Source organism: Nansenia antarctica, assembly GCF_963989245.1.
Source record: "Nansenia antarctica genome assembly, chromosome: 15".
In the NCBI taxonomy this organism is placed as follows: Eukaryota; Metazoa; Chordata; class Actinopteri; order Argentiniformes; family Microstomatidae; genus Nansenia; species Nansenia antarctica.
This window is the reverse complement of record NC_137685.1, coordinates 7027088-7039576: the sequence shown is the minus strand read 5'-3', so window position 1 is coordinate 7039576 and position 12489 is coordinate 7027088.

Sequence of the window (12489 nt, the reverse complement as noted above, 5' to 3'; positions counted from 1 at the left end):
CTAAACTCGCTCTGAGAGCCTCGCAGCGCACACTGGGCCCGACGTCATAAGGGGAGCAAGTCATTTTGATTGGACAGATGCATTCCACGAGTGGTGATCAGAATTCCAGAACGAGTTTACGGAACGCACCCATAAGTCGAGCGTCGCGTTATGCCAACCCGCTAGCGGAAGTTGCTATTAGCAACCTTCTCGTTATCCTTCCGTACTCGCTGCTTTCACTGAGTGGAAATTTAACAGGCGATGTGACGTCACGAGTCACCAGTTGACACCGGAGCGAGATAGAAAAGTACCGAAATGAGGCACCGAAATCTCCTTTGCGATTCGGTACGGGTACATACCGAATGTAAAGTAACCGGTACCTACCGGTACCGATTTTCGGTACCCAACCCTAACCTCAACACAGCCCGACCTCTACCTCATCACCGCCCGACCTCTACCTCAACACAGTCTGACCTCTACCTCAACACAGCCTGACCTCTACCTCAACACAGCCTGACCTCTACCTCCTCAACACAGCCTGACCTCTACCTCCTCAACACAGCCTGACCTCTACCTCAACACAGCCTGACCTCTACCTCAACACAGCCCGACCTCTACCTCAACACCGCCTGACCTCTCTACCTCAACACAGCCTGACCTCTACCTCAACACAGCCTGACCTCTACCTCAACACCGCCTGACCTCTACCTCAACACAGCCTGACCTCTACCTCAACACAGCCTGACCTCTACCTCAACACCGCCTGACCTCTCTACCTCAACACAGCCTGACCTCTACCTCAACACAGCCTGACCTCTACCTCAACACCGCCTGACCTCTACCTCAACACCGCCTGACCTCTACCTCAACACAGCCTGGCCTCTCTACCTCAACACAGCCTGACCTCTACCTCAACACAGCCTGACCTCTACCTCAACACACAGCCTGACCTCTACCTCAACACAGCCTGACCTCTACCTCAACACAGCCTGACCTCTACCTCAACACAGCCTGACCTCTACCTCATCACAGCCTGACCTCTACCTCAACACAGCCTGACCTCTACCTCCTCAACACCGCCTGACCTCTACCTCAACACAGCCTGACCTCTACCTCATCACCGCCTGACCTCTACCTCAACACAGCCTGACCTCTACCTCGACACAGCCTGACCTCTACCTCAACACAGCCTGGCCTCTACCCTCATCACCGCACTGGCCTACAGCTGAACACTGGACACTGAACACTGAACCCGGCCTCTACAGGTAGAGGCTGTGCTACAGGTGCAGTGACAGACAGCCAACGCCTTCCCAACACAACCGGGTCTTGGCACCGGTCCAACAGCCTCCTAAACCAAACAAAAGAAGACCAATGCAGCAACCTCCCACCACATCACCCCACCCCTGCTTATAGCATAAACACGGTTATTACAATGTTATTACGATGATAACACAAGGATAATACAGGGCAGAGGACAGTGATCTGAGCTGACAGCTTCACAATGTTCACACACAGCTTCACACACGCACACGCACACACACACACACACACGCCAGGTATGCAAAACTAAGCTCAATCATGAGATGGCGATTATCCACCAGGCCAATCCAGACGCACGCTCACAGATCAGATCAGGCTGTCGGAAGCAGAAATGCTGATGACCCCTGGAGGGGGGGGGGGGGGGGGGGGGGGGGAGTGGACCTCAGCCGGGCCAGCTGCAGGGACTGGGTCAGCACCGTTCCCATCCTGTCCTCACGTCCACACCAGGACCAGCTGCCTCCCAGCAGAACCCTCTACTTGTCAGAACCCTCTACTTGTCTGAACCATGTCTACTGGCCAGAACCCTCTACTGGGTCTGAAAACCATGTCGTCTACTGGGTCAGAAACTTGTCTACTGGGTCAGAACCATGTGGAGAATGGGAGAACAACACAGATGTTGTGACAGGCAGGGAGGTCATACTGCTACAGAGCGTGGGATAGGATGGGAGGGGAGGAGAGAAGAGAAAAGAGGGGAAGAGAAGAGAGGTGAAGAGAAGAGAAGAGAAGAGGAGAGAGGAAGAGACTTCGTGGTTATCCGCGGGTAACCACAGCACCGATGGTGAGTAGGAGGGGCCAGCCAGGGCAAACACGAGTTGAGTCACGTATGTCTGCTTCAACAACAAGCACCATGGTTCTCAGTCATCAATACAGAATAATATGAATAATATGATTATGACATGTGTCAACAACAACCTATAGCCTATAATGCAAATGTTAGGCCTGTGTGTGTGCCAAGAATTCAAGTTTGATGCAATAAAAAACTTTCACCAGAGAGCAAGAGCATTAAATGTTACACCACTCAGCGGAGTTCGGCCTGTGTAATAAACACATCCCAAAAACGTCCTGGCTGGTTTAAACTTTAAACAGAGGATTTAAAAAAACGGATTGTTAAAAAACACATGTGGTTCATCCTGAGGTAGGAGTCAGAACCTCAGTGGAGAGGGTCTGAACATCGAGGGGTGTTGCTACCGCAGAATGGACCTGGGGGTTCTACATTCTCCCCAGAAGTTCTGATATTGCCCCCCCACCCCCCCTCTCCCAGGCTGGACGATGGAGGGGACTGTTTTATCTGGATGATGACCTTCTCAACATGGATCTATTTATGGAGACGTTCCTTTAACCAGACCCATGGCATGAACCCACTGACACACACACACACACACACACACACACACACACACACACACACACACACACAGGAGTGACTTGCTACATCACAGCCGAACCAACTCGTTTATCAGCATTGCAGTTCAGGCAAGTAATTAATGGGATGATATTCCCACTCTCTCGATGACACACACACACACTCACACACCCACACCCACACCCACAGACACAGACACACAGACACACACACACACACACACACACACACACACCCACAGACACACACAGACACAGACACACAGACACACACACAGACACACAGACACACACACACACACACAGACACACACACACAGACACACACACACACACAGACACACGCACACACACCCACAGACACACACACAGACACACACACACACACACACACACACACACACAACACACACACACACACACAACACACACAGTCTCAAGTGGTAGCTTAAAGAAGTGGATGTGTGGAGGGTATCTACCTTTCCGCCTTCCATCGTCGCAATGTCGTCTCAAGTTGTTGCTGGAGATGTTGAAGTTGTAATAAAGTTGTTACAATGTATCAAGGGTGTGTATCGCTTCCTCGGGTCTAGCTGCTTAAACGACGTCCGATCTCATCGCTGTTCGTTGTTGCTTCCTGATGAAAACGAGATTAAACACACAGTATCTTGGATACTCTTTCTTTCTTTGTTAACTTCTTCTGAATAACTCTTGGTCCACAGAAGTGTCCACAGTTCATCCTGTTATTTCCTCCTCCTGGTGGGTGGGTATAGCTTTTGTTGAGATCTCAAATCTCAAACTCTTCGACTTTGTCATCCAAAAGTTCTCCAAAGTTGTCTTTCTAGTTAAGCCAGATCTGCTAAAGTCTCTCTGTCGTCGCTCTTTTGGGGAAATCAGCCGGTGAATATATGTACCTCGGCCCCGTGCCGTGATTGGCTGACGCAAGAACCCTAGAGGTGTGTGAGGAGGCACGTTTCGATCCCGGCGTTCCTATTGGCTCAAACCGGCACCCATAGACTATCCCGGCATTCCTATTGGCTCAGACCGGAACCCATAGACATGACGAAAAGAATATGACGCTTACGTGCAGTAAGTCCCGCATCTGGTGTCAGCCCCCCCAGCCTCTCACCGCATCGATCACCCTGCTTATAAATGCGTTCATTCATCGATCACGTACATCTGGCATTACTGCTATCCATCAGGGCGTCAGTGAATACATGAGGATGTTGGGTTGTTTTTAGATGGGAAATGAAAGAGCAGACCTACCTACCTATCTATCTGTCTGTCTATCTATCTATCTATCTATCTATCTATCTATCTATCTATCTATCTATCTATCTATCTATCTATCTATCTATCTATCTATATATCTATATATATATATATATATATATATATATATCTCGATCTATCTCTCTATCTACCTCTCTATCTATCTATCTATCTATCTATCTATCTATCTATCCATCCATCCATCCATCCATCCATCTATCTATCTATTGTAGTATATTTTACTTAAAACACACACATGGACTGTATGTATGCTATGAAGGAATGTCTCCTGACTGTAGGGCTAGGGCAAGATATTTTATTACCCTTTGTTCTGTGATCATTACAAAATGGATGGCCAAAGTGACTGTATCTTAAGATGGCCTCTGACCTACAGGCTACCCCTTTTTCACACCTCAAGCATCTACTGTAAACATGATTGGGTCATTGTTGTAGTTATATTTGCATACGAAAAGACATAAAGTGGAGAGCAAGGGGCAGCTCTCTCTCTCTCTCTCTCAATCATCCCAGCAACACCCAGACCTCCAGCTACCAGCTCTCATATCCTGTATACTTTGTACTTTGTTTAAATAAATAGTCTTAAACTGCTCAGAATTATATTCTTCATTTACTAAACCAACAAGAAGAAACCACACTATCTATCTATCTATCTATCCATCTAACCATGTATCCATCCATCCACATTTGCACACAGTTGCATCATCTTCATCAACTGCTGATGAATAGAATCATTCATCTGTATGTCTGTCCATCGCTAGGCTACCTTATATTCCATTTAGCTGACGCTTTTATCCAAAGCAACTTATATTGCAGTGAGTGCATACATTTGTCAATATATATGGTCCCGCCGGGAATCAAACCCACAACCGCGTTGTTACTTAGCACCACGCTCTACCAACTGAGCCACAGAGGACCACATGGACATGAGCCATTCCTGATTCCAAGACCACAGAACATATGATGTTAGCATGTAGCATGTTCTTAATGAGGCAGTTCATCCATGTGGATGATGATGATGATGATGATGAAGATGATGAGGATGATGAGGATGAATGAGTGAGTCATGTAGGCCAGGTTGTAGTTAGAGGATCTTCTCCAATCACAGTAGGATACAGGGGGTACAATGCAGCGTGCCATGCTTAGGGCAAGCTGGTCTACGTGTCCTTTAGCTGGTCCTGCATGTCCTGTAGCTGTTATAGCCTTGTTATCCTGCTATTAGAGCACCAGAGAACATGAAGGCTTTCTCTGACAGTGATCTCTGTCCATGTGGTTCAGCATCTGTCTGACCTCTGACCCCCTGGCCAAGCTGGTCATGTGACAGGGGGTACCCTCCATGCTCTGAACCATACATACATCAGATGATGATTGTTATTAGAGGGGCGTGAAAAAACAAATATTTTCCGGCAAATAAACGTAAGTGCGTACTACCTTTTGTCTGAGATGGTGGGGAGGGTGTCCGGTCTGGATTTCTGGATTTTTTTTTCTGGGAAATTAGGAAAATAATCAGGAGGACCAGAGAGGAAAGTGGACGTGTTTGTACAGCGCAAATGAAAGAGGCGGGAACAAGGAGGCAAAAAAAAATGATACAAACGTCGACCAGTTTTTGTTTCATCCATCTCCCTTTGAAACGCTGGGAAAACAATAACAGACGAAGCCTGGGACAAAGGCCGGTGTGTGTGGTGCGTGTAGGGTTAGGGTTGGGGTTAGGGTTAGGGGCCTCTAGCCTCAACAGGACACAAACACACACCTACCTGAGGGTTCATGGTTGGAAATTGAGGTGTTTGAATCTTGGACGGTGTTTGGATCTTGTCCTTTGACCTGAGCCTACGGTTTTGACCTGAGTCCTCTCTGTAGACTACTACGGTACTGCTATATCGACATTCTAAGTGGAACAGCAATCTGATTGGTCTTTGTCTGCAATCGATCAAATTGAGGCCGCGCCATATTGAATAGCCTAGCGAAGGGCACTTACTGTACTGAAAAGGTCTCTCTCTTGTGTATACTAGTCAGTGAAGGCTGACTCAGGTAGAAATCGGAGGATGGGCTCATTGTAAAAAATGGAATGAGGAATGGTATCAAACATGTATTTGATATCATTTCATGCATTACAATATCAAATACATGCTTGATACCATTCCTCATTCCATTTTATACACTGAGCCCGTCCTCCGATTTCTACCTCCACCAACCTCCACTAAGATTAGTCTCTCACTACGGGTGATGTTGTACGACAGTCTGGATGTTAAATGTTGAACAGGTGCAGGAGCATGGAGATGTTAGACTGGCCTTCCTCTCCTCTTCCCCTCCTCCTCTTCTTCCTCTCCTCTTCTTCCTCTCCTCTTCTTCCTCTCCTCCTCCTGGACCACTGCTCCTAGACACAGAGAAGCTGCAGAAGTGTCTCACTCCAGGTGATGTTGTACTACAGTCTGGATGTTAAATGTTGAACAGGTGGACAGTCTGGATGTTAAATGTTGAACAGGTGGACAGTCTGGTTGATTCCGGTGCTCCCCAGCTCAGAGGCGGCGGGGGGCGTCTGCTTGGGGGGGGGGTCTGTTCGGAGAGCATCGGGATGGAAGGTAAATAATCAGCCGACTGGAAGCGGAAGAACGCATGCATTCACACAATGAGAGCCAGTGCATTCTGGGAGAGACTGACAACGTTGTGGGATTGTGTTGGTTTTTTGTCTTTTTTTTTTTTTATTATCAAAAAATCCTTTGAAATCTAAAGAAAACAATAACAGACATTTTCTCAGACAAAGAGTGGGTGGATGTTCTGAGAGGGAGGTGGCATTGTGTACTGAATCAAACGAGGAGGATGCCAGTCACGAGACGCCCACCACAGCCTTCTGAATGGGATCATGTGTAAAAGGGCCATCATGCCACACTGGTACCGGGACAGGTTCCATGAATTGCCAGCTGAATGAAAAAGGAACTTGATTTAAGTTTCCCCTTTAGAGCTGGACACCGCTGTGAATAGTGGGCCTGGTGATAACTCTCACACAGCGCCAGAAAGGGAAACCTCTGAGTGAACTCCTGGCTGGCAGCCATGAGAGAGAGACACTGAGAGACTGACTGACTGAGACTTGTTCATAGCCTATTGTCACTGAGCACAATGTCACCTTGTCTCACAAGACATGTGTTTTTACGTATTTTTTTCCGGTTAATAGCTTACTGATGGAATTAAAAACGCTTCTTAATGGGGAACCTGCACTGAGAATTTCTGAATGAAACCCATGACTCTAGCTCACACTGCTCACTCATTGGTTCATCCTAGCTCATACCACTCACTCATTGGTTCATCCTACCTCATACCACGCACCCATTGGTTCATCCTAGCTCATACCACTCACCCATTGGTTCATCCTAGCTCATACCACTCACTCATTGGTTCATCCTAGCTCATACCACGCACCCATTGGTTCGTCCTAGCTCATACCACTCGCCCATTGGTTCATCCTAGCTCTGTGAAACCTGATTGTCATTTGGCTCTCATGTGACCTCTCTGCTGGGCCTGTGGGGTTCTACACGTTCTGGCTCAGTCCGGTTCTGACACTCCATCTCCTCCTCCAACCTCCTTGTCACCCTAAATCCACCCTCTGTCCCCCCTAAATCCACCCTCTGTAGCTGCGCCCCTCAGACTCTCTCTCATTAAACCTTCCCTGACCTTCTCTGAAAGCCTCCTTGCTGTCCTACAACATTGTGTATCCATCAGTGTTACACCACAATATGTCTGGTGAACTGTTAGGGTGAACAGTTGTTTCTGACCATAGAACTAGAAATCTGTTCCCGACATTGAACCATTGAACCAATGACACATGGACAACTAGGCTCAGTGTTGGACCAGTGTTCCTGTCTCCAAGGCCAGGCAGACCTGTGACTCATGGTTATCACCAGACTCTGAATAGGGCTGTGTGCTTCTCTGGGGCCTCATGTATAAAGCTTTGCGTCGAACTGGCCTAAAGAGCTTGCGTACGTAGACAAGGAAGAACGTTTACGTGGACCAAGATTCTAATGTATAACACAGTGCGCACGCAAGTCTCACGCCTGTTTCCTTTCATAGATCACAATCAACTCAAAAATTTTGCGCACGTAAAAGAACGCCTTTTAATGCCCATAGTTGCCTAGAAATGGGCAGGGAAACGCCCCAAATTAATATTAATCTAAACTGACTGCATGACGACAATGGCGGCAAATCCCCACAGAAAATAAATTTCACCCAGTGAAATTCTGCTCAACAGTTCTGCGCAAAAAAACGAGGGTTAGGGCTAAGTGCTACGTCGACTTGGTACATGCTGGCATGTCTAACCCTAACCCTAACCCTAACCCTAACCCTAGCACCCTACCACCTAACCCTAGTTTCCCCACATGTACCGTAACATTTCTTTTTTTTTCATCTCTGTACTCTGTCAATGACAATAAAGTTTAATCTAATGTAATCTAATGAACACTTCCCTGGAGTGCACACATAAAAACATGATTTAGGATAATAAATACGAACAGATGTTTTTGCAAAACAACCCCTCAAATACCGGTACGTTGTACAGTTTAATCGGGAATCATATTTGATTGGATGTGTATACATGAGGCCCCTGGGCTGTGGGGTCCTCTGGTCCTGGGCTCAGGGGGGTCTGGTCCTGCTCCTGGGTGAAGTAGGAGTCCCGTTGGTAAAGGCCCTCTCACACTCTCAGACATGTCAACCTCCACCAGCGTTTGACCTTTTCTCTCCATGGCAATCCTTGGTTACCATGGTTACCTCTTGTACGTCTACTGTGCAGGGATCGGTTGTGAGTCTCCATAGGCGAGTCCTGTCATGTCTGGGTTTGTCTTTGTCTAGGGTAGTTTTGTTGTCTTTTGGACCCCAGGGAAGAGTGTCTGTTTGCTGTTTTAACAGTAATGGAGATCCAGATAAACAGACCATGTTGTTACTGTTGACTGGGGAGGGGGATTCATCTGTGGTTCTGAATGAATACAGAGATCAGGGAGACGGGCTGGGACCACGTTGTCCCAGCGCTCCCTCCGTGACGTGGTTCCGGTTCGGACCAGGATGAAGAATCTCCAGGATTTCTATCAGCGGAAACGTGACAATGAGGAAAGAGTCATACCCCACGGATCAGTGATGGTAAAATACGTCCGCGCTCGCAACCGCCCTGGAGAACACAGACACTTCAAAGACCCGTGGGCCACTGATGTACGTCAACGGTGCCTTTATACCCCCCTCTCTGCCCCCCCCCCCCCCCCCACCCCAGCCCCTAGGACCTGCACCCTGTAACCTGGAGTTAACAATGTCCTGTAGGCCATTAGGGTAGGCTGCAGGATGGACCAAGTCTAACTGTTATTGGTGGACAAACCAGCCATGATGGAGTGACATTTGATGACATTTCATTTCAGTTCAGTTGTGTAATTGGAGTTGTAACGTTTAGGATTTGGAACACGCATCTTATTTCAGTGTAAGGGTCATGACCTTTGCTTGTGTGCTTGGAATGGTCACACTACTGAGATGCAACAAGGACTTCTTATCTCCCTAATCGTGTCACCTCACCACATTTCCTCATTCTTTGGTTATGCAAGAGACTGCTCCACAAACACACACACACACACACACACACACACACACACACACACACACACACACACACATACTCCGTCTGCAAGCTGCTGGGAATGTTCACCCTCACTGATACTGATATACTATATTGACTGAAGACACTCCCTGGGTTCTTATGATATGAACCATAGAAATAGAATTGATTAGACTCAATATGGCTGGCATGGTATTGTGATGCATGTTTGCCATGTGAATTACATTTCAGTTATTCTAACATAGACATTCTTTTTTTTGAGTTCTTGGAAGTTGGAGGGTACAAAGGTGCCAGGGATGACCTGGTTCTTCAGGTTCTACTGGAGTGAAGAGGTGAGAACAGAGTGAGAGATTCTAGAACACACAGGACCCGTGTAGAGAACCTTCATATGTCACCACAGGGAGAGTGGCGCGTCTGGCTGGTCTGGTTCTGGATCGTGACTGACCTGTCACATGGTCTCAGTCACTGGATGGTACTGGTCCAGCTGGCACCCTCACTGGCCCCTTGGCCAAGCTAATACCACCATGACTGACTGTGCCCTATTTCTGTCTCTCTCTCACTCTGTGTCCCTCTCTCTCAATTTATCTCTCTCTCTCTCTCCCTCTCTCTCTCTCTCTTTGTCCTCCTCACTCTCTCTCTCTCTCGCTCTGTCTCCCTCACTCTCTCTCTCTCTCAAAGTAAACTTTGTTCCTCCTTTCAGACTGATTGATTGTGCCTCTGAGCAGCTGATAACTCCAGCAGGTCTCTGACCTCTTATCCCGCTCAGCACGCATGGCCACGGGTGTTCCTCAGAGCCAGGTTACCTACGGTGGCCAGACAGACCTGTCGGAAAGCAGCATCATCGATCACATCGACATTACAATCAGTAGCGATCATGCTGAGTCACGTTTGCTCGGGGGAACCACTGCGCTGGAGGAACGTCTGTAGGTTGGAGGCTCCTTAAAGGAGAGATCAGGCGGTGTGATGGTAGACAGGACCTCCTTAAAGGAGAGGTGGTGTTATGGTAGACAGGGGCTCCTAAAAGGAGAGGTCAGGTGGTGTTATGGTAGACAGGGGCTCCTGAAAGGAGAGGTCAGGTAAGTTCACCTTTACTAATGCTGTGGTTTCCCTCAGTCAACTCTACAAATTGTGAGGCAATATAATGAATGATGATGCAATCAAACAGATTAGTCTGGTCACCATGGGAACAATGATCAAGCGGTCTCAGAGATACCACTGAAACTACTCTCTGCCTCTGATTGGTGGACAGGAAAGCTGTCGTTAACCACGCCCGCTCTCAGGTCACCAGACCTTTGGGGTGTCTTGTGTAACGTGTGTCTCTCTGACAGATTGTTGTATTTGAGCAGCCTTTAATTACCCAGCATACTCTGTGTTCCATATGATAACATTGTTCTTGGACAATAAACATTTGTGCCACAGGTGAAATTCCTACAAGATGTGTAGCATCTTGGACAGCAACACAATGGATAGGAATGCTCTTCCTCCAGGTGCAAAAAACATTTCCTGGTTCTCAAGCAGTGTGACTAAACAGGAAGTGTGAGGTGCTCTGAGAGGTCGTTAAAGAGAGACAGTCGGGGGTTGGCCCAGTGACCCTTCACATGGTAATAAATGGTAAATGGACTGTACTTATAGAGTGCCTTATTCCAAAGCGCTTTACAATGGCTTCTCATTCGCCCATTCACACACCAATGGCGGCAAGCTACCATGCATCATTCGGAGCAATTTGGGGTTCAGTGTTTTGCCCGAGGACACCTCGACACGTGGAGCCGGGGATCAAACCGTCCACCAATGCGAGCATTAGACGCCCGGCTCTATCTCCTGAGCCACAGCCGCCCCCCTTCACCTCCCCAGATCAGCTGACAATGTTGACATGTTTCCACGGCGCCTAGCGTACACATTACATAGCAGGAAAGGTAATCTATGCTCAGGCCTAGCACCGTTGGTAGTCGTTGTTCTAGAAGGGGGGTAGTAGATGTCTCAGGAGCGACAGTGAAAGGTGTAGGCTAAAAGATGGGTCAGATGGGTGATTCTGAAGTTCTGACAGCAGTGGGGAGCTCGTTCCACCAGCGGGGAGCCAGTATAGTGAAGAGACGTGCCCGGGTAGCGAGACTGCCGCATCCGCATAGAGGCAGTGGAGCCAGTCAGCCAGCAGAGGTAGAAGAGCTGAGTGAACGGGCTGGTGTTTGGGGGGTGACCATTGCTTGCAGGTAGGCAGGGGTTGTTCCCTTTGCCACCCACATGTCTCAACCTAAACCTGACCCTAGCCCCGACCCCGACCCTGACCCCATCCTTAGCCCTCTCCTGGCTTTATTGGCTAGAAGCCTCTGCTCCTCACAGGGGCGGAGCAACAATCACACCACTGTTACTACGATTAACAGCATAGCATGTTAGCTCTGGACCCCTCCCCTCCTGACCCTCCCCCTTCCTCCCTCTCCTGAACCTCCCCCCTCTTCTCCTCCTGAACCTCCAACTACAACTTGAGAGCTTAGAATTAGGTTCTATCTCTGTTTAGGGCAGTTCAGAGATATTGAGGGTCAAAGTTTTTACAGATGGAGCTTTTGTGAGATGGAACCTTTGTATTTTATGAATTACTAACTAAAAAATGTCAACATTTTACAAATAACACCACACAGGCATTAATAAACACCTAATGGATCAGATTATGTAAAAAAACTCAATTTTGACAAAAATGGAGATAGAACCGTATAATTCTAACGTCACGAACTATGGCCCATTGTGGCCCACTTCCAAGAATCCTTTCCCAGCCATGTTAGCTAGCCTCAGTCAGGGGAGGCTGGTGGAAGCAGAAATCGGAGGAGGGGCTGGCTCAATGTACTGCGTGGAATGGAATGAAGACCTTTGATACCATAATCAGGTGACGTGTTAACATTCTGCTGCACAGTGTGACCTCTTCACCCTACCACTCCCCTCATATCCCCCCGTAGAGATGTTATAATGGACCA